Raw genomic sequence first — 23703 nt, 5'->3', positions numbered from 1 at the left:
TCCTCAGCTTGTTTGAGCTTTTTTCTGATATCATAGGTTGATTGAGCCTGCTAGATGCGGGCTCACTCATGGGGGTAAGGGTGGAGGACAGGACAACAGAGATGTCATGCCAGATAAGATGATAAGTCTGGGAGAGGTATTGGCATTTTTAAATATAAGTAGAAATGTCAGCAGAGAAGGACCCAAGGTGCTTTTCAATCTGGGAAAGATCTTGAAGTGAGAATGGGACATGTACTTGGACAATCCCTTCAGCATGAGCCACTTCCCTGAAAGGACAAAGGAACTTTGGGTTATCTGGTAAGAGGGTCTGGTGGGACTGGGTGTGGGCACTGACAGGAGAAAAGAGGGGTGAGTGGGTGTAGGTAATCATGGCTTCAGGAGAGGAGGACGGAGGCGGGTGAGAGGGATGGAGGGGGAGGGAAAGGTTATGTCAGTAGAAGAGGTGGGCAGAGGAGCCTTGGCTGCAGGAGAAGAGGGAGTTGTATGGAGCGAGGGAGGAGGAGCTGTGGTGGCAGGAGGAGGGGTGGAGGGGTAAGAGGGGTGGCAGGAGCAGATTGGTGTGTATTGGGAGGGGGAAGACAGGTAAGGTAGGGCTGAGAGCAGCTAGGGTGGTTCTGAAGATGTGGAAAGAGAGGTTGAAGAACAATGGGAAGGATTTGGGATTTTCCTAGCAAGGAAGACTGGATCAGGAGAACAGATAGAACAGAGAGGAGGGCAGAGCAGAGAGTGAGGGAAGGACAGGATTATATCTCAAAAAGCCTAAATGTTTTTGCCCACTTTCCTATCCAGAAACAAAAATTGTCCAATTCAGTGAGGGTTTCAATTCAAAGTTTCTTCTGGGGGCCATTGTGACTCATTGTTTAAGTCTGGTTCTTTTTCAAACATTCTCTGTCTGGGTTCATATTCTCCATTAAACCCCTTCAAACTTTCAGCTGAATTCTCTCAGATTCCATTGAAATTTTTAAAAGATTAATGTTTGCATAGTTTGTCTGGCAAGTTCAAATATTTGGCATCAGTGCCAAGAAAATTATAGAATGTAGGAGGTGTCAGGTTTCCTTGTACTGTGAAATTTCTTGTATTTGTGCCAAATTTGCCCTGCCAAAGAGATGGATGTGTCTCTGCTATTTATTTATATATTTTTAATCTAGGATGGGACACAGAGGAGCTTAAGCACTTAGCCAGCGACATCTTCAGCCCTTTTTTTCATTTTCATTTTGAGAGAAGCTATCACTAATTTGAATAGGGCATCACTATGTTACAGAGGCTGGATTTGAAATTTCAATCCTCCTACCTCAGCCTCCCATCTTCTGGGATTAAAGGCAGGCACTGCCATGCCCAGTTGTGTCTCACACTTGTTTTGGATCCATTCTTATCATCTGCCTTCTCCTGGTGCAGTCGGCTAGGGATGGTGTGGTGTGTGGTGTTGAGTTTCACTCCAGATGCACTCCATTGCCTCTATTCCCTGTTGCATCTCTAGCTGTCACTAGTGAGGACTGACCCTGGGCATTGAGTTCCACAGTGTGAAGGTGTGGAGTTCTCTGTTTGTCAAGAGAGTGGGGAGCCTCTGGTGTTCCTGTGGTGTGATGTGGACAGAAGGGTCTGTGGGTCATGCCTCTCTACCTCCTCCTGTAGTTGGTAGGGAAGTGCCTACCACTAGAAGAGGTTTTCTTGAGCACTGATGGACATTGGTTTTGTCCCTTAAATCTCATTTTGGAACAGATATGTGTATGCAATTATCCAGACCACTCCTCTGAGGAATTGGAATGCTTATGAAAGAAAAAAGAGGTGACTCAGCTGCCAATTCTGTGTCCAAAAGAGACTGAAAATGAAAGAGCTGCCAAAAATAGTGTGCCCAATTTGAGGGCCATATTGTTTTGAATATTGACAATGAACTTCACCTAAATGTCCAAGACTGATAGAAAATTGAATGGAAAGGGGCTCAAAAGCACCCTGAGGGTGACTATTGGGAGACAGCTTCCACAGGGAGAGTATAGGTGACTCCTTCAATGTAATTATGTTCTCACCTTTGTCTCCAAAGTAATTCACCAGTTGAGCAAATCTTGAGGAGTTCTTTGGAGACTGTGTGATGCCTGAAGTCTCAATCAACATGGAACACACAAAATATGACTCACACCCTAAAATGTAGGTAGGGAAAGAGCTGGGTAGGTAGATAGGAGACTTGCACTCACCAAGGTCAAGTTTCTCCTAACAGAAAGATGACAGTGGAACAGAATACAAAGACCACAGATGCAAGGCTGAGCTTCAAACAAAGGGTGAGACATCTGTTAAAAAAGGGATAAACTTCAATACAGTGACCGTAACATGAGGGGAAGAAATGGCACATGAAGTGCACATTGTCCCTGAATGCCTTACCAAGAGTGGGCTGGAGGCTTATTTTCTTAACCCTTAGATCCTCATAAAATCTGAGACAATTGCCACTCATTGGAAACCCTCTCTTGGGACCCCACCCATGCAGGAGTTCTGCTTTCTTTATATTGTTTTTGTATAATCTGACACTTTGCCCTCACACTTTCACTATTTGTGTCTGTGAAATTCCTTCAATGGATGAACAAGGCAAAGAACACAGTCAATTCCATGGTGTGTGTCACAAAATAACTGAAGACTATTATGTCAGGAAACTAGATTGATATGGGAAATGATATTACCTACTGCCCAGCTCCATGTCCTGTCTGTCCCCAGAATGGGGCTGCGGTTGAACCCTTATGAGATCATTCAGACCTCACTAAGAAGAATGCATTCTCCATTTTGACAATATGAAGACAGCACTCAATATTCTTTACAGCTGCTGAAACTAATTCTGACCTCCATGCAGGAATTTCCTTCTTCTAGGACAACACCATCTCCTCAGGACCCTTCTCATTCATTCTAGGCAGGAGACTCAATCCTCCTTAAGACATAGAAAAGCCAGAGATCAGAAGTGCAACTCATGGATAAGTGGACAGGCCCTCATGAGTTTCTCCTAGCCATGCACTCACACACTTCTAACCCTCATTCACCACATCTGAAGAGGAAGGACACCACCAGAAGATGATTGTCCTGCTCATCCTGGGAATCCACAGTCCCTGGTTAGCTGACAACCCCTCTACAAATCTCACATGTCTGTTCAGGAGACAAGCCCCAGATGGAACATACCAAGCTTTCATGTGTTCAATTACTGTTCCTCTTGACCTTCTCTATCCCTTTCTCAATCTGGGTCAGATTCCTTTCCACCTGCTTACAGATTGGGCTCTCAGTTTCTGATCTCCATCATCAGGTAGATGGCTGGGACTTCAGAGAGCTCCCTCTGCTGGACACTGACTAACTTGGAAAATTCAGGCAGCCATTCAAAGTACCTGGCAGCAGTTTCCTAACTGGCTCAGATCAGGGGGGAATGCTGCCATGCTCAACCGAAAATTCCTCCTTCCCCCTTCTAACCAGGAGAATCCTGAGATGTTAAAAATCAAGGCTGAGAAGAGAAAATATGTCTCTTCTAGAAAGAGAAGGATTCGACACCATTCCAGACAAAGGCAATGGAGTAGGTAATGGAGCCAGAGGGCTACTGGCAGGAGAAGCTGAATGGATGAGAGATCCACCTCATGTATTAGAACACTACATGACTTTTGTGAGTCTCTCCACCGAGTAGATTGGGCTCCCCAAAGATGTGGAATGCAACCATCACTCCAAAAGAGACCATGTGCCTTGGCCTATAGATGCATTCTTGCAAAATAAAGCATCCCCTTTTCTGGCCTATTCAAAATATTTCTTGAGTTGAAGGGATGCTGGCCCCTGATCTAGTGCCCCAACTATAAGTGTAAATGGAAGACTCACACTTGCTGTACAAGCTGCCACCCGTCACCCACTTCCTTGGCCTTGAAGGATCTGCATCATCTGTCACATCCACTAGGGGTCCCACTGCCCACACTTTGCTTTTTCTGAGGTGGCCTCTTCTTTTTGATCCTTTGTGCAGTTTGTGAGTCTTGGGCCAATCACCATCACGAACATCTTAAAAGAGAGTGCAGGCCTGGCATCAGAACACCTGGGCCAGGAAGAACAAGAAAAAAAAACTCACTTTTTTTTGAACCTAGGGATAAAATAATTCAAGGGTGTAACATATTCTTGAGGCACTGGTGTCATTCTGCTTTGACAGAGGAAGAGTGTCCCCTGAGCACATCTTCCCACTTTCTGTAATTGGGATGGTAATAGAGTGTTTTCTGTGTGAACAAAAAACGTAATCACAGTAGAATACACTAACATGGTTATTCTGCACCTATTTTATAAATTTCATGAGGGAAAATTAAATGGTCATAACTACTACCAAAAGTGGGGGTGGGGGAATGTAGTATCCAGGAGCAGCTCTTGGTTGGGTCATCACCTCTAGGATTCCAGCTCTCATTTAGCTTGATTTGGATCACTTCACATTTCTACCAGGACACTTAATTTACTGAGAGCCATGTTGCCTGCCTTAGAAGGCTGACACCTGTGAAGACTTGTGTTGGTGTTTCTTTTAGGGCTTCCTCCGATGTCATCAAACAAATATCTTGTGGCATTTTTTCTATATTAAAGGGTAGGCTAATTGACAAGTCCCCTCTCTCCCCACCCCCCAAAAAACAAGCAAACAGTGGTTTTATGTGAAATGTGACACCTCTCAGTTTTTGAGAGCTCTTCCATTCCCTTAATGACTGGTTGTCTCAGGTTTTGGGGTTAGTATCAAGATTTCCTAGTGATCTTTATCATTTTCCCCATATTTTTACTGATGCAGTATGGCTCAACTACACTACCCCTTCTGCTTGGTCCCTTTTCTCTACTCATCTTTCCCACATTTCTTTTCCTTTTTGTTCTTTATTTTTTGCATATCAGATAAATCGTACATCCAATATGTGCATCTAAGTTCTTTGGGGATGTTGATGTGTAGGCTTTTTTCCTGAATGTGTCCTTATCTGGTTTGGGTATGTGTGCGATGCTGGCTTTATAAATTTGGAATGTGTTCCATCCCTTTGTATTTCATGGGGTAATCTGAGGAGTTTTGGCATCACTTCTTCTTCAAAGATTTTTGGTAGACCTCAGCTGGGAGTCCATCCAGCCCTGAGTTTTTCTTTGTTAGAGACAGTAATGAAAAGCTTTCCATCTCATTACAAGTCATTGGTATGTTTGGGATTTCTTTTGCTCTGGATTCACTTTTGGTAGATCCTATTTATCTAGAAATGCATTCATTTCTTCTAGGTTTTCCAATGTATTGGAGTACAAGTTTTCAAAATAGTCTCTAATGATCCACTGGATTTCTCTGATATCTATGGTGATTTCACCTTTTTAATCTCTAATTTTATAAACTTGGCTTTTCTCTGCTTTTCTCTTGGTTATTTTAGCATGGGGGCTTATCAATCTTGTTTACCTTTTTAAAGAAACAACTGTTTCATTGGTCCTTTGTCTTGTTATGTTTGTTGTCAAGTTCATTAATATTGGCTCCGATTTTATTTCCTTCTTTCCTTCAGTGTTTGCTCCTCCACCATAGCCTGGCTTTTACACCATTTCCCATTTACACAGTGCATGATGTCGGCTTCCTCAGTAGAGGGCGCTGAAGTGACACTGCAGGAAGCAGAGGCCTCTTGTGGTTAAGCTACTGCACCATTGCTCTGTGATGCTAGTATGAGTCCAGGTGAGGGCAGCGTGGATCAGGTGAGGAGATCCTCAGATCCTGAGGAAGGCTTTTGTCTCCAGGAAAATTTCCCAACACTTTCCAAGCTGATATTAGGTGATGGTGCCCTCCTAGTGAATGGTCCAACTGTAGTGGGAGGCACCTGGCTCTGAGTTCAGAACTTGGCAGTCCCTGGCTCTACCCAGGCCCACCTGAGTTGTAGCACACCAAACACACTGCCCTTACCAGGCACGTATTCCCAAGGGTCCCCCATCCCTTTCTGTTCAGAGGATGCTGTGAGAGCCATGGCTGCTGCTCCCTCAGGTAAGGAAGGTCCAGGTGGGCTGGGGAGTGGACAGCCCTGGATGCTCCTACCTTGTGGTCACCCATGCCCACTGGCTTGTCCCCTAGAAATGAAGACCCTCATAAGGCAGAAGTTGCTGTAGAGTACTGAAGCTGCTGCTGACCTTGAGGAAGAAGGTAGGTGCAGGATGCACATCTGGGAAGGCACAGCCAACTTGGGTGTGGGGCAATGGTTCTTGGAGGGGTGCTCCCTGGTGACAGGAGCTGCCACATTGTAGGCAGCCTCACCCAGGATGAACACCTACCTCTGGAGGGCTGGAGGGGTGACCCATGAGTTTAGGGTTCTGGGACTGGAGGTATGGGGTACCTGTGGTGTCTTTTAAGCTGTGTGCAGGGGTGGATCCTCCAGGTTTGGGGCATACCTTGAGGTGAGTCGTTGGGGACCCCTGTTTTGCAGGAAGAGTTATGTGGGTCTCAGTGAGGGGGCCTTAAAGGAGAGGCAAGCTCCTGGGGACAGGTAGGCCTGTTTGGGGAGGTCCATGTTGAGTGGGCCTGCCAAAGAGGGCCCAGTGTTCAGCAAAGAAGAGGTTCAGTTTGGGGACAAAAAGACTCCCTCCTGCACCCACACATTCGCAGTCCCCAGAGCCACCACCACCAGGAGACAGAGGCCACTTCTTGTGGGGTCTCAGGTATGTGGACTGCTCCTTTGGCAGGCAAGGTCCCATCATCTTAACCACCTTACACAGGAGAAAGACAAACAGACTTCTGCTGCCCTGCTGCCCATTGACTGTCCCTTGTGCCATGGTGAAGATTAATCCAGCCTTTGGATTTATAGCTAGTCATCTCTGAGGTCCCTGTAGAGGTGGGGAACATTTATAGTGGTGGGGCTAAGGATGGCATCTGCAGGTCTGGACTGAGTGTGCATGGGTGCACACATGGCTGTGTGTGTGTGTGTGTTTGTGTGTGTGTGTGTGTATGTGTGTGTATGGTGTGCATATGTGTGGAGTTTGGGCTGTAGTGTGTGAGTATGAGAATGCATGTGCATCTGTCTGCAGACGTCCAAGTGCATTTCCAGACACTGCATGTGAAGCTGTGTGAACTGTTTTTGTGAGTCTGTTTTGTGTAATGCATGAGTATATATGAATAAATAAGGCTATGATTTTTGTGTGTGTGTGTGTGAGATTTGCCATTCTCTTGTCACCCCCACCATTGCTCAGCCTGGCACCCCTTTGCAGCCATGTTTGCATCTTGTGATGGACGAACTGAGCACCACCGAGGATCCCCTCACCGTGCCGATGCAAATTGAGCACTTACTCACATGCTTTCAATGAGAGTACAGGACAGGTAGATAAATAATAAGTTCCGTGGCAGAAATAAAGGTCAGAAAGACAGGGAAAAGGGCTCACCAGAGGTGGTGGTCAGCTTGGCCTCGCTGAGGGGATAATGTTTGAGTAGAGCATTGAAGGAAGGGAGGACATACACTTCTTCAGGAAGGGTGTTCCTGGCAGAGTTATCAACACCTGCAAGATCTTGAACTGGGAAGACAGAGTAGCAAGGTGGCCAACGAAACCAGAGCAGAGTGAAGGAGAGTGATGATGAGGTCAGAGAAAGAACAGGGTCCACCTTGCAGAGTCTCTTGGCTGCTGAGGTCTTTGGCCCTTACTCTGGGTAAGATGGGAGCCCTGGGGGAGTTTGGACCAGAGGAGGAACATGGAAGTACCAGGGACCAGTAGGAAGGAAGCACAGTCACTAGGGTGTCAGGCCAAAGAGGAAACTTTGGCCTATTTTTTTCAGAATTTTTGCCTCTGGGCTGGAAATCCCAGGCTCAGCCTCCACTTTTCAGCATTCAGAGTAGGGGTTGCAGAATCCTTGTTCATTGAATGGGCACAGAACTTTTAAGAAGGACATTTCTGGGTCCCTTGAGGCCTGTATGATTGACTCAGTTGAGCCTGTGTGTAGGCTCATGGGGGCAGAACTTCTCATGAATAATGCAGTCCCGCCCACATGATGTGTTTTGAGGCTGTTTCAAGACTCTGGCAGCACAGCTCCTGGGAGCTTTGGATAGTGTTGGGTGTCTGGTAGCCTTGATCTCCCTGGTTATCAGTAGTGAGAGTGGCAAGAGGGGTCTGGCTTTCTTGTTTGCTTGTGTCTCCTGTGCCATGCTGTGGGGTCTCCCTGCAGAAGCCTCATGAGGTGCTGTATTAGCTTGTGGGAGCATTTTGTCATGGGTTAACAAGTAGAAAAGGGCACTTTTGTCACCCCCATGGGCCTGCAATTGCTAAGGCTTCAGGCACCTGATGCAACAGAACATGGCCTGAGACCTTGTTCCTAGGCCTCTGTCCCTAACAACCATGTGATTCCTAAAAAGTCCCTGCTCACATTGCTCTGTTCCTGCTTTCTAAGCACAGGAGGTTCTAGAGCTAACCACCACCTCTGGTGAGCCCTAGGTTCTAGCCACCAGCTGGCACCACGCTCTGTGACCAGGCCCTCCCTGGAATTTGCCAAGGCTGTACTTAAGATATAATAAAACAGCAGCTGATAAGGCTTGCTCCCCTCCAGAAAGCCCAGGATTCAGTTAAAGACATCCTGAGTAAATAAAGGCATAAAAACAAACAAACAAAACAAATATTACCATATGATACCTAGCTGTTCAATAGACAATCTGATTTAACCACCCCCATGCTCTGTGATGTGAACAACACACCTTCACTGGTGCATTAGAAAACTGGGACAAGGACATGGCAGGTATCTTGCCTAAGGTCACAGAGATAGTGAGTGGTTCACCCAGGGATCTGGCTGCAAACCATGCTTTACATTGCTCTGCAGCTGCAACCAACAGCAAATAGGTGGTTGTGACCTATGCTGGGAGTGTGAGTTGAAGTTGGCAAAGGGCCAGACTTTGGAATCAGACAGTCCTGGGTTCAAATTGTGCTCCTGCCCATTTAGTAGCTCCTGAGCCTCTGGAATGACAGTCTCTTTTCCCTTGTGCAGCAGTGTTGCTGACCTGTTCTAGTGGTGCCATCTGCATGCAGGAAGGACTGCTTCGCTCACTCCAGTGGGAGCAAGATGGACTCAGCTGCAGGGGGTCAGTTTCTGTGCCCTGTGCTCACAGATGACTTTGCAGATTCTCTCAGAGCATGAGCTTGATCACCTGGAGAAGCCCTTGGTAGGGGTGCTGCAGGCCCCAGAGCTGTGCTATATGTTGAATGCAAGGGGTGTTTTTTGATGTCCAAAGGGACAAGCTCTTTGGGGGGAGCCTCCTGATCTTGCCATGGAGTTGTCCTGAGCCCTTGGGTGAGGGGTTTCAGAGTTCTAAATTCAGATGGGTCACTGTGTTTTTCTTTTAGTGATATGAGAAGATGGAAGATCCATATTTTTATGCTTTTTCTGTGCCTGATGTTTTAGGAGCTCTTAGGAATGGGTGTTCTTAGGAATGCAACAGTTGCTGCCATACCGAGGCCACATGGAAAAATCAGATAGCTGAGGCCCTAGGAGTCAGACACTCAGTGGTACTTGGGTCTTTGAAAGCATTCCCTGTAGTGATTCTTCAGTAAATTATGCTTAATTAGTAGACTAGGATTATAGAATCTTCAGTTCATCAAACATCAAATCTAAGTGCTTTGCCTTGTCTCATTTAATCTACAAGGCTGACTTCCTCTTGTGTAGGTGAAAGTAGCAAGTCCTCTTTATTAGCAATGAAGTTGAAGCTCTGAGGGTTTAAGGATTTGAGCCAAGGCCACACAGCTATGAAGCAGCAATGTGGTCCCCCTTTCAAATTGGATAGACCCTAACAATGTTAGCTAGATGAATAAGTAAATGGGCATAACTTTACAGGAGAAAGAAAGGATGACAAGTGGATTGCTTTGGTTCACATGTTTGGGAATTGTGGGGTGAACACAACAGATTCAGGCACAGCTTTATCCAGAGGTTGCAGGGACATCATCAGGACACTGCCTCTCTCCATCTCCCTGCGCTGCCTTCTTTGCCCACCCTGTCTGTGGGGGTGGTGGCATGTTGCTCAGCAGCTTTAGAGACACAATCTTCTAGTTTGGCATTGGAGGAAAAGACAGTGTCCTAATGATGATAGTGAAAGTCATGGGCCAGCCTGGGTCACTGCTTCTTTCTGCCCATCATGGTGGGATGGATTGATCTCGGTGGTCAAGCCTGGAGGGGCTGAATCATTGTGTGAGAGAAAGAAAGAGTCACCAAAAATATTCAAGGGTAAACGATGAGACAGGGCGATGAAAGCCAAGCAGGCAAGCACAGGGGTGAGAGCAGCTGCATTTAGAACACAGACCCTTGCAGTAGAGGAGGCTGATTTTGCCCCTGTGCCTGTCTTTGGTCCTAAGTGCTGCCTGCAGGCTTACTATTTGCCAGGTGTCCACTGGATCAGGTGAGCAGACCCTGACATTGTACAAACAGACACCAACTTGCTGCATGGAGAGAGCATCCTCAGCTTTCCTGGGTACCTCCAATTGTCCAGAGTGCAGTACCCAAGCCTGGCTCAGATTGCCCAGGTCTTAATCAGTGGAGGCAGTTGTTACTACGACCATCAACTGTGTGGCTTTGAAACATCAGAAACTGATTTCTCACAGATCTGAAGGCTGACAGGCCAAGATCAGGGGGCCAGGATTTCAGGGTATGGTGAGGGCCCTCCCTCAGGTTGCAGCTGACGCACTTCTCATTATATCCTCACCCTATGACTTTCCCAGAGCTTCCAAGCCCTCCTTTCCAATCCTGGGGGAGCGGGGGAGACAACAGTGAGCACAAGGAAGGCACCCTCCCCTCTTGGAGCCCACGGTCTAGAAGGAGGAACCAAGCGAGGAAAAGTAAACTGATGAAGAAATAGGATGAATTGAGAAATGGTTGAGGAAACAGAGGAGAGAGAGGGTCAGGGTGTTCCTAGGTGGCAGACATAATGGGCTTCTTAGCGTAAGTGTCATGAGTACTGAGAGCTTATTGATGGACAGGAGCTGCTGGGCCAAGGAGTGAGAAGGGCAGCTCAAAGGTGCTCAGGCAGCAAGCAGCTGGCAGCCTCTGAGGGAGCAGGGGTGGAATGGAGATAAGTAGAGACAGCCCAGGGACAGAGAGGGAGAGGTGGGCCACCCTAAATCTGAGTCTCCCATCAAGGCCTTCTGAGAAGGTGTCAGGCAGGGCTTCTGAGCTGTCACCATCACACAGCTTCTCTATAAAGACCCTGAAGCCCCTTGAAGGCCATGCTGTGCTGAGCTTGGAGAGAGGCAGGTTGGGAAGGAGGTGCTGGGTCCATTTGCCCCAAGTTCTGGTTGCCTGCCCTCAGCCTCTCCCAGTGCAGAGTGATAAAGCACACTTCTTCCTCCTCTTGTTTTTTACTTGATATATTTTTAGAACATTTTAAGCTCAAAATTGAGGGGGAGAACAGAGATTTCCCAAATGCTCCCATCCCTGCACAGTCTCTGTCTCTGTCCCCATCACTACCCACCAGAGAGGCACATTTTTTCCAGTTCAAAAACCCACATAATTGTCACCTACAGTCTGGAGCTTACCTTATTCTTTACTCTTGCTGATGCACATTCTGTGGGAATGGACAGTTGTAGAATGACATGAACCCACCTTTGGCCATGACCATGACGTTTACTGGCTGTGATCTGAGGAAGCAGGTGCATTGGCCACCAGGACAGAGCAACCTGAATTCATGTGGAGCTTCACTGATGCAAAGTGCAGTCTCCTCACAGGCCTGATGAGCCTTGCCTTCCCAGGTCAGCAGCCTCATTGGAAACTTGGGAATGGTAAAAGTGACACCTACATTGCATGGTGCTATGAATCTTTGGGCTTACACAGGAAGCACTCAATTCCAGGAGACACCCATAGGGGTTTGTTTTATGAGTGAATAGTGGTACTCTCTTCAAGACTTGGTGTGGGACAGCCTGGATTTGAATTCCCACCCTGGCACTTATAACTGAGTATTCTGTGGCAAGTCATTTCATCTGACCATGACTCAGTTTCCTCATCCATAGAGGGGGGATATACACATCTCATTGAGTTACCATGAAGAGTAGAAGAAACCATATCCCTGAGCATGGGCCAGAAACACAGTGGTAGGTGGTGCTACTAAAACCAATGTATGCACACTTACTATGCAGCAGCTACTGTCTTCAATTCTTGAAAGGGACTGTATTCCTCCAAACTTTGAACATTCCTCAGAAGGTGCTGGAGCTGCTGTGTAAAAGATGTGTATTGCTTCCAAGCCCTGGAACATGACCATCTCCTGCTTGGTGCTGGGAATTCTGGGAACTCAGTCAGCTCTGGGGAAAGTAGTGTTTTCAGAGGAGCAGCCTACCTGGATGTTTAGAAAACCGAGTAGAATGAGCCCAAAGAGTGTCTGCCTCAGGTCTGGTTCTGTGTAACTATAGGCAGCCTATAGCTCTGGCCTTACCCTGTTTGCATATTCCCTCCCTGTGAAAAAGTTCTCTGCCTCAGGCCTCACAATTCTGAGGCTTCAGGAAAAACAATCTCCAAATTTGGAAAGGAGTCTGTGGATTGCATCTGGGAGCATTCCAACCTGCATGTAGCCAGAACTGGGACACTTGGGGAGAAATGAATAGGGTCCTGGCCCTGAATAGCTAGGGAGTAGGTGGTTTGGCTCAGTTATCACTCAAATGTATGTGTAGCACCACCAGGGGCCATCATTTGGCCTATTATTTAGGAATCAATCCAGACAAACCTTCTAGTCCTCCTGAAGTTCCAATATTGTCAGGAAGTTAGTCAAGCCCACCATTCTTCTTGGCAGATGAGGGGCACAGGATGTTAGAGGTGTCAGCCTCCTCACCATCTCTAGGTATAGAAACCTGCAGTCAGATGTTTGTGAGGAGTAGCTTCAAGGAAAGAATGGAGTGATCTTTGGGCCAGTCAGGAGGGCTCCTGTTTCATGGGGAGCTATTATAAATGATGGCTGGGCAAACTCCAATTTCCACCCTGTGTGATTTCCAGCAGAGGACTCAACTCTGGGGGTTTACCCTGTAGGAAGAACATATTGTGCTGTACTTGATTCTGGGCACCAAAGGAGCAGAGTAGTGGTTGGGGCCTCACAGCCAAATCCTGTGAGGGTCCTCCCCAACACCGCCAATCCAAACCCAGGTTGCCCATACTTTTCTGTACAGAGACCGGAGAGCAAGTGTGGGAAGCCCCTTACCCACACATGTGCCTCACAGGTTGCCCTTTTGATATGGTGCATGAACTTGCTTGGCCACTCTTTGGGAACCCTGATGCAGGGACCTTGGGAGGTTCCAGTTAAAAGAGAGGCTCTGTCCATCATGACTCCCTGTTTCACTCCACATTCCACAGCACCCTCTGCTCCATCATCAAAATGCAGCTCTACCTCTATCCAGAAGATTTTTCAGGTCCCAAGACTTGAACAACCTGAAGCTTCTCAGGACCTTCCTGTTGATTATTATGCCTGAATCAGAGATGAACTTCCATGTCTTTCCCCAGCTGAAGAACACAGATCCTGTAAGTCTGAGCTCTCTGATGATGGGGTCTGGGGTGAATGACTGAAGGTGTGTGCAGAAGAATCTCAGCTGGTGCCCCTGGGATTTGACATATATTCCCAAGGCACACATGGCTAACTTCCTTCAGCTGGTGGAACCTAGTCTGGGAAGATGGCCAAATAGAGGAGGGACAGGACTATTCTCTGAGTCAGGGTTCTGGTGTGAATTGGGAAAGGCCCAAGGAAAGTCAGTCATGATGGATTTTTTCTCCTGCAGCTCTAGCACCATATCAAGAGATATAATTTTCTCCAGCAGCCGTGGCCCAATTTACCTGCATATATTTGGGGGAGCATATTATCACATTCCCTGTGAAGGAGGAGAAATAGCCCTCAAAATCAGAGGTTGGTTCTACACCATCATTGACCACACAGGAAGATATGGAGCCCCCAGTGGCCACTGAACCTTCAAGAAGAGGAGGAAGCTTAGCTGCCAATAAGCAAATCAGTGGATATTGAACATTATCTTCCACTTGTTATATATGTATGGTATATATGGTGCTCCAAGCTGCCATCCCATCCTTCAAAAGAGAGCCACCTTTCCTGGCAGCAATATAAATTCAGGGTCCAAGACAATAGAGGCAGGAGGTCAAGAAAGTATTAGGCCACAGCCCTCCACATCTCCTAGAATGTATCCTCACTTCCCTAGTTCTAAACTGTTCAATGGAATCTCCCACATGTGAGCTCCTGAGCATTACCCAGTGCCAGAACCCCCAGCACAGCTATCCTTCCCCTCCCCTCTGAGATTATCTATTATATTTTTTGTGATGCTAATTCTTATGGCATTGTAAGTATTTTTAGTGGCATTCTTTCATGTTGACCTAAAAGTGCTTAATCCATTCACCAGGCTATGCCACCACCAGTACTGCGTAGCTGCTGAAGGAGCCCATGTAGAGCTCATTGGTGCTTTGAGAGAGAATACAAACAGGCCATCCAGGAGGAGGTGAGATAGAAGCCCCTGTAATGGAGCAGAGAGGACTGCCTAGTGAGTGTTGAAGAATTTAGGCCATTATAACTCGTACTATGAACTATTTTAACTGTCATGTGGCACTACAAATCCCATTTATATAAAATAAATAACCTTAATATGTACATTCTTATTGCTCCACAGATCATGGCTCACCATCCTCTATTCTTCAAGACACGATGTTGAAGTTAGAACCATTAATGATTCAGTAATGGTCTGTACTGCTTAAATAAAAGGAAGAGTCTTATGATACGCAATTCAAATAAAAAGCTGTGCATCTTACACTACTTTGTCACACTGAGAATGCAAAGGAAATGTTTAAGAAGGAAATTAAAGTGCTGTTCCAGGGCATATGTAAATGACTAGAAAGACAAAACAGACTTATTGCTGATCTGGAAAACTATTTAAATTCTGAAGAAAAGAAGAAACAACCCATGTCATATGAAAATGAAGCCAATCCAGATAAGACCATCACTTTAGATTGTTATACTGACAAGAGAAGTGAGAAAGCTGCAAAAGAAGTTTGAAGTTGCCAGAGATTGGTCCATGTTGTTTTTGGCAAGAGGCCCCTCTCCATCAAATAAAAGTGCAAGGCAAAGAAACAAGTGCTGATGTAGAAGCTCTTGCAATTCATCTAGAAGGTCTTGCTAAGCTATTCGATGAAGATGTGTTGTGCTTTAGGTAGTAGGTGTCCCCAGAAGCTCATGGGTGAGCCAAGACAAGGATTATCAGTGAAGTGATTTGGTTCTGAGAGCTTTAACCCAGTCCGTGAGTTAAACCTCCGACAGAGAAGAACAGGCAGCAGGCATGGAAGGGCATTTGCTGGACCCTTCCCAACCCTGGAGGTGTAGGTGGCACCTGCAAAGGCATCTAGTGGCTGTGAAAAAAGTCTGGTTTCTAGGACTGAAGCATATAGAAGCCAACCTCAGCGTTCCACAGCAGGGTTTCACATTGGAGGTTCCTAGTGACTTGGAGCAGTGTCAGGATCCTGTAGCAGGGGCATCCATCTGTGGGGATGATGTCAAACAGTGTGCCTAGGTGTCCTAAGGCAGTTTGTGGAGCCCAGATGTATCAGTGGCAGGGATGGAGAATTGGCCTCAGGCTTGGAGGACAGCCATGGGCAGGAGCCTGGGCAGTGAAGCCTTGGCGTTTGGTATCTGTGAAGGTATTGGTGTCTGAAGTTCAGTTATGGCAGTGGTGGCAAAGGCAACTGAGGAGTCTGTAGGTGGCAACGTCAAGTCAGGTATCCATAGAGGAGCATCCTCATTCTCTGGCAGTGGCAGGAGACTGGTCCCAGTGCAGTGATGGTGGCTGCGGCATCACTGGTGGCCCTTTAGGGACTTCAGTGGCCATTGTGTGGAGCTCTGTTAGTGGTGATGGTGACAGCTTGGGACAGCAGGCCTCAGAGCCAGAGGGCGACTGGAGGCTGTGATGGCCTCTGCAGTGGCTCCTCCAGGCAACTGGTATTGCTTCTGGTAGGGCCTGCCTGCTCAGGAAGCAGGGCGCAGGAGTAGGTGGTACCCAGACAGCTGCTAAGGATCTTATGTTGTTCATTCCAGCAATGCCTGGCATTGGCCTTGAGTCCAACAGGTGGCTGCTCACCTGATCCTTGGGTTCACCCTGCCCCTCCCTGAGTTGCAGCCTCTGAGGAATGAGTAGGCCTGCTGCCAGCTCGGGCACCCTTGGGAGAAGACACCCACCCTCCCCAGCCACATTTCCCCTGGGCTGTGGTAGCAGAGTGTAGAGGTGGGAGGTGGGGGGGCCTAGAAAATCCTCACCCTCCAAGCGCATCCCTGGGGCGGGACAAGGTTGGAGGGCAGAGGTGGCAGAGGGAATCTAGGGGCACAGAGTTCTCTGTCTTGGTCTTCTGCCACCCCCAGCCACAGAAATGCACTTTGGGGGTGAAGATGTCCTAGGATCTCTGCTTTCTGCCCCCATAGTCCATGCAGGATGTGGCTGGGGATGCTGAGGTTCTCTCTCAAGACCGCCCCAACCTAGCAGACAGTCTAGTTCCTCAGTAGAGAGGCTATATCAGGGGATGGGGTGAGCAGACATGCAGTGGGCTCATGGCCAGAGCAAGGCATGGCAGTTGTGGGCAGCATAAGGTCCTGGGAAGCTGCCTGGGTACCAAGGCCTCCTGTGGGCTTTTCCTGAGCAGGCCAGTTGACTAGGAGCAAGACCAGGACCTGGAGCCTCCACCACAGAGGACATCCCAGCTACTGGTATCATTCTCACTCTGACACCCACTATCCCGTGCCCTTTCTGTCACTGCCAGCCTGGAGCTCTTCATTGCAGCCAACCAGACTCCCCACATGGCCACTGGATGCCACCTTCACTGCCCTGCTGCTAAATGCCAGGTACTTCTGCAGGATGAAAATGCTCACTGCTGGACACTGCCTGTTGTGACTGCCCCTGCTTCTGAACTCTTATGGTGCCACCACCATTATGCAGCACTCAATCTTCCAAACTCCACATGGACTCCAACACTGCCCACCAATGCCCCAATGTCATTGCACTTTACCCCACACCTGGTGCCCGACCCCTATACTGAGGCTGGACCCCTGATGCAGCTGCATGTTGCTCCCGCCCCTGCCAGACTCTGGAGTGCCACACTGCTGCCATCAGACTTTAACATGGATACTAGACAGTGACACTCAGCACTGGGGCCAACTTCATTGCAACTGCAGCCAGACGCTTGTCACCATGGCAGATGAAAACACTCGTGGCCTGATGCATCTGTTGTTACAGCCTCTATTTCTTGATTCTTCCACTGTCACTGCCGCCTTGAGTAGAAAGCAAGGAACTCCCAAATCACAGCTGCATGCTGACACCACCACAGTCACCCCACCCCACGTCAATATTCAACTCCTGACTTTTGACGCCTCATGCCCTATGCTCAAAACACCTGGATGCTACTTTTGCCACCAGATGCCACCATTTCATGATGGAGCTATTGCAATGAATTGACCCCAAGGATGCTTCTCTGCTCAAGCTGTTTAAGAGCTGGGAAACCCGATCATTCTCCATTACAGTCACCTTACCAAGTTCCACTGCATGCTGCCTGCCTTTTGTCACCCCAGGACCAGACACCAGTCCTCAGGACCCTTGAGGAGTTGTGGCTCTAACTCAGGGAGATCATCCAAATAAACAAGTGAGCACTTTAAATAAAGGCTGCAGTCCTCACAGCAGGCAGTGTGTGGGGCTAGGTGGGTCCAGCTCACTGGTGAGGGGATGGGGTTAGAGCCTGGGAGCTGCTGGCCAGGTCTAGACCTGATCCTGTAGGGCAAGATAGAAAGGGATCTCTGGCTGCTCTGGGAGTCTACCCTGGAAGAACCTTCTGGTCCTTTCTCTTGAACTTTCCATGGTGTCTCCTTCCCCTACTTTTCCACTCTTCCCTGAGGAGACTTTGTGTCCTGGATATAGGGTCATCTGGGCACAGGGTCTCTGGGCAGTGGGGTGAGGCCCCAGTACATTGCAGCAGGCTGGGGACAGCCAGACTGGCCATACCTGGACTTGTAGGAAAAATAGCCTATTGGGAAAGTACCCTCCTAGATCTACCAAATTTAGCCTAACACTGGCTTCTTCCAAGAGATTATCAAGAAAGGAAAAATATAAGTAAGCAAGTTTGTCTGGCTAAGGGGTAGTGTGAGGAGAAGTAAAGACTTCAGATTGGGTAGAGCTGGATTTAAATCCCTCTTAACTGGGTGACCTTGACCAGGGTGCAGAACTAGGTACAACCTTGGGTTTGCATCTGGTAAAGTAAAGTTGGTGAGGAGGATCAGCCAGGGGTAAAATTAAGCTGTTGAGCAGTAACCTAAACTTTGGGAGCCAGAGAGGCATTTGACATGATTTCCATGCAGAAATATATTCTGAGATTAAATACAACCCACTTAGAGGTGCACCTTTGGAAGGCAACAGATCTGTGAGGCAGGGGGTTGAATTTACTTGATTTTTTAGATGAAATAATAATATATGGAAGATCATAAGCCAATGTTGGTTCAGGCTTGTGAAATTATAGGCTGTTTTCAAATTTGTTACATTGAGTTAAATCTACATAGTTCAACCTCCTGGGATATCCCCCACCTCTTGTCACACCCCCACATAGAGCACTATCTACAATCCCTTAGTCTTTTTAGAGTGTCACCAAATATGTCAATACATGTATGTACACATGCAGAGATATACATTATGTAATACTTTGTTCCTTTTAGCCTGCTTTGGAACCTCCTGACAATAAAATCTCTTATTCTTACATACATTCTTTTGCAGCTTTTCCTCCTTAATTTGTACCCCTTAAGCTGAGCATCAGGAAGAAGTAAACACCAGAAAAACTCAAAGATCTGCAGGACACCAACCCTGCTGTAGTCACTCTGGAAGCTGACTAGCCTGAATGTGCCCAAAACTTGAGGAAACATCAGCCCTGCTTCAGCCACTCTGGGTTGGATGTACAAGGTGAAAGATAGACTAACCAAAAGGAAAATGGACTGTTTCACTCTTTAAGACAGCTCTTATACTGTCATTGCCACCCCTTATTTCTGTCATATACAGAGTCCTTTGTTTTGTCTTGACTCTAGGACTGATAACAATCAAACACATAGTTAATAGTATCAGAAAACAAACACATGTACCAGTTCAAACCTGAAAGGGCATTGCAGTTGAGATCCAAGCTCACTATTTGGAGGATGTCTTCCTTTCCTTGGTGGATTCAAAAGCTTAATTGAGATAGCACGGATTATGCTATGAACTTGTTTATTGCTTCCATGCTTGTTTCCTCTTTACATTAAAACTAGTGGTTCTACAATAGATGCTGTTTTTTTTTAAAAAAAAAAAAGAGAGAAACAACAACTATTACATTCTATAAAGTTTTAAGCCAAGAAGATAATGATGCTCTGACATAGATAATTAAACAATGAGCATCAAAGGGGGTAATGCTGTAGTTCCCAAAACATTCCCAACTTAATTGTAACACACAATTCTCTCTCCTATTCAAAAAGAGATTATTTTAAGAAGTCAGCAAAATTTCCAGAGCACTCATTGTGCTTTGAGCTCCTTTTTGTTGTAAAGGCCAGGTTTCTCTTTCTTGTAAGAGTTAGGCCTGCAGGGCTGGAGTTGTGGCTCAGTGATAGAGCACTTGCCTAGCACCTGTGAGGCCTGGTGGTCAATTCTCAGCACCACATAAAAATAAAGGTATTGTGTTCATCTACAACCTAAGAAAGAAAGTCTCCAATCAAGTTTGTTGGTGTGTGAAAATTTCTGTTTTCTGTGTAAAAAATTGTGAAACCTCTGTCCAACCTATGAATGTGGAACAAAATTAAGTTATAATAAACATTGTGCTGTGTGACCACCCACTGAAATATTAGAGAATTTCCAGACCTGGGGTCCAGAGCTTGTTTGATGTTAGCCCCTCTGGATTGCTGCAGATTAAAATAATCTGCTTCCTCCAAATTCCTCAGGTGTCCAGACTCATCTTTCCTGCATCAATGCCTGCTTGAAAGGCTAGAATGTCCTAATTCTTGAAGGGCCTGAAGAGACAGTCTCTCAGACTCTGTCACAGTATGAATTGTAGGAAAAGTAATTTGTCACAATGAAACTAAATTCAGGTTTCATTATAGGGACTTCCTGGATTTCATATCAAAGTTACATGATAAAACTTGTATATCTCTATTGAGTTGCCATAATATACCCCATAAAGATATATAAATTAAACATTTGAAAAAAAATTAATCTGGGGGAAAATATGTTTTGTGAGAAATCTAAAGCCATGCTTGCATTTTGTGTTGTTTTAAATATTATGCTGTAATAATATTTTATTATTACATTTTTAAATCTGAAAAAGACATCAGAATTTTGTACCATAATATTGTCAAAAAGGGAAATTTTTATTGATTAGAACATATGCTTTCCTGTGTTTAGAGCTAACAGTTGAATTAAAGTTTTGCACCAGACACGAACTCCTTCAGAACCTCAGTTTGGTGAAACCACATCTTGGTGCCTGCTCAGGCCAGTGCCCATGTGTGCCTGGCTCTTTGCCACCCAATAGATATGAGCCCTGCACGAGGGTCGTGGGACCTGAATTCCACCCCCCTTAGTGCTTATGTTTGGGCCACTTGGACAGCTGTGCTCTGCTTTAATTTCTTCTCTGTGAGCACTTGTGTCCAATCTGCCCATGGGGCTGTTGGAGTCACCAAGTTTTAGGAAGCCTGGTTGCTCTACAGTGTGAGGAGGGACATCCTGACAAAGGTAGGTCTGTGACTGACCCCTACCCTCTACCTGCTTTCCTTCATGGTCTTTGTGGAAGGCAGTGGGATTTGGTTCATCTGCCACGCGGCCTGCCAGCTCCAAGGCAAAGGGACCCTCCTCTGACCTCTACCTGCCAAACCAAAGAAAGCCATTGTCAGTTCTCTCAGTGGGTGAGAGATGTTAGATCGCAGTTAGTAGTGAGCACTGAAATGCAAACAAATAACAGCCAATGTCATGGGTTTTCTTTATGTTGCTCTTAAGGCTTTCTTTAAATTACTTTTAAGGCAAGTGGGTAGACAGATAATGCAGAAAAACAACAGGTACACAGATAATCAGAACAAAGAGAGTCAATTAAGAAATACACCAAGAAAGATTAATGGGGCTATTACTAACTCTTGTCAGGGTCATTTGGGATCATTGTGAAGCTAGAATTTATGGTCATAAGTGTCTCAATAAACTTCAGAAGAGAAATTTTCTTAGCATTACAGGAGAAAAAAGTTAAGTTATTTTTGGTCATTGACCCCAATACTCACAGTAACATAGTATTTACTTGTAAATGAAGCCCTCCACTTAATATGATGGCCAATATGACACTTCTGGAGAAGAACAACTAAGTAAAAACTCTATCCCTTGACATGAAGAAGTTGAACACCTGATTGTCAAAAAGTGGTGAATGTGGACCCAGTTTTCAGGGCAAACATAAAATACCAATGAATTTGGAGACAGCACTCTTTCCTTCATTGTTCTCTGCTGGGAGTGAACCACTGTTTGGAGAATGTTCTTTGTTTAAGCCTTACTTTATTTTTACTTTAAGAAAAAGTTATCTTGCATTATCTTTGGTTTCTGACTTCAAATTTTCTTTCTTTGGAATACAAAACCTGAGGTTTGGAGTTTCAACTCCCCATTCTCCAGTGACATTTAATCAAGTGCCTTGAATCAGATTGACAGCCATCTACAGGAAGGAATTTAAACTTCACCTTATTCCTCTCCCAGCTTTGGTTGAGAGTATGTCTAACTTAGCCTCTGATATCTTACAGTTTGCTTTAGTTTCTCTGTCTACACTTCCCTCTGCTGAAACCTCTTCCATATGTCACACCCATGCTTTGTCTAATGTCATTTATGTTGTCACTATTCATCTTTTTTTTCCTCTTAATAACAGTGACATTTTTTTCTTGCTGACATATAGATGTACACTTTTTCTTTTTGTGGCATTCTTTTGAGCAAGGCCATCAGAGAGGCAATGAGGCTCCACTGTTATGGCTGTTGCCTTATGGTGTCCCCCTGTCTCTCTTCAGTAATGGGCATCACACCACCATTTTTATAGGTTACTTCCAGAATCTGGAGGGCAATGAGTTAACCACCTTTATCTACTTACAAATCTTCTCATAGGGCATTAGTTGAAGATCCCTCATAGCTAAGAAATATATTCTCAGTTGGTATCTTTTCTTCACCAAAGTGGTAGTTATGGTCCTTATTCTATAGTGCCTTTGCATGGACCCCATGTCCCCTCACATTTATTATTCCAAAGGAAAGCCAAGGAATACAATGATTCTTGCTCTTTTCTATGTCAGTAATCCTGTTGTTATTTTTGGACTATCTATGTTTCCAATAGAGTGACACAAAAACTCTTGCTCCCCTCCCCCACTTTTCAATATCATGCCCATCCTACTCTGATGAGGCCTTTCTAGTCAAATGAGTCAAAACATTACTGGCCTAGGGACCCCCAAACCACACCTTTCTTCCTCTCAACAATGTACCTAACACTCATCTGTCAATATCAAATTCTCCCACTTTTCTCTGTACCCACCATTACCTTCTCCCATTCCCACAACCCTATTTCCCTCATCATGAGTCTGTCCCTATTTAGCCTACTACCAGTTTATACACATTACAAGAAGAAAATGAGAATATTGACTGGTAAGAATGCAGGCACCTTTTTCTATGCAAGATCTAAAACAGGCCCAACAGGATTTAGGAAGATTTGCTGATGACCCTGATAAATATATAGAGGGATTCAAACTCAAGCCTTGAGGTAATCTGGTAATCAATAATTTTGAGTCAAACTAACAGAGGCCTCAGTTTGAGAAGGTTTGGAGGATATTTATATTTTTCTAACACTTTATACCCTGTGGCCCCTTCTGCTGTTCAAACTGAGCATCCTCATTGGAGTTATGATGAATCACTTTGAAGGTGATACAGAGATCACCTGATCATTTGTCTCAAGGCAGCATGTAAAAATAATAGGATGAAACCTATTCTATGACATTGGCATCAATTGATCAGGGGCTGGGACCTAAGAAAGGAGAAAACAGGGCCAAGAGACCAATACAATTATTGACTGCAGCTCTTCATGGCCACTGTCTTTTTTCCCCCACAGAACCCTTGAGCCTCTGTAGGTGTCATCATTACAGAAAGTGAGGGCACTAAAAGAAAATCTGCCCAATTAAGGGCAGGCTTCCAAAGACTTCTTGCCCTGTATGTGGCAGGAGAAGCCACTGGAAAGTGAAAAACATGCCTGAATCCCTGTGGCAGGGGAGGCTCAGGCAGGAAGATTATAAGTACAAAGCCAGCCTCAGCAAAGTAGCAAGACCCCAAGCAATTCAGGAAGACCCTGTCTTTGAATAAAATATAAAAATGGTTGGGGATGTTGCTTAGGGGTGAGTTTCCCCTGACTTGTGTCTCTGGTAACCCCTACCATAAAAACCAGATTTTCATTCCCCAAAAGATGCTCTGTCCTCACCACCCTTGCCATGGAGACAAGTTTTTAGTTGGGGGTTTTCTAGCACTTTCTGGTGGAGGAAATTTCTGGTTTTTGGAACAGCTCAATGTATCTAATATTTCTCTGTCTCTTGGTATATCAATTTTATGGTGATAGTTGTATCTTGTTGTTTTTCTCATAGGGCATTTGCCTCTAAATGATTTTCTCTATTTCAGATATTGAGGCTCCCTGGATAGAGCTTAACTCATAATCAAGAGCATTTCACTGTCAGCAAGTATGGGAGATACCTACCCTTATCAGCAGAAAGTAGGTACTAGTCA

Source organism: Callospermophilus lateralis, chromosome 6 (genome assembly GCF_048772815.1).
Source record: "Callospermophilus lateralis isolate mCalLat2 chromosome 6, mCalLat2.hap1, whole genome shotgun sequence".
NCBI lineage: Eukaryota > Metazoa > Chordata > Mammalia > Rodentia > Sciuridae > Callospermophilus > Callospermophilus lateralis.
The sequence above is the reverse complement of the archived record's forward strand: the minus strand, read 5'-3'. Positions refer to the sequence as shown.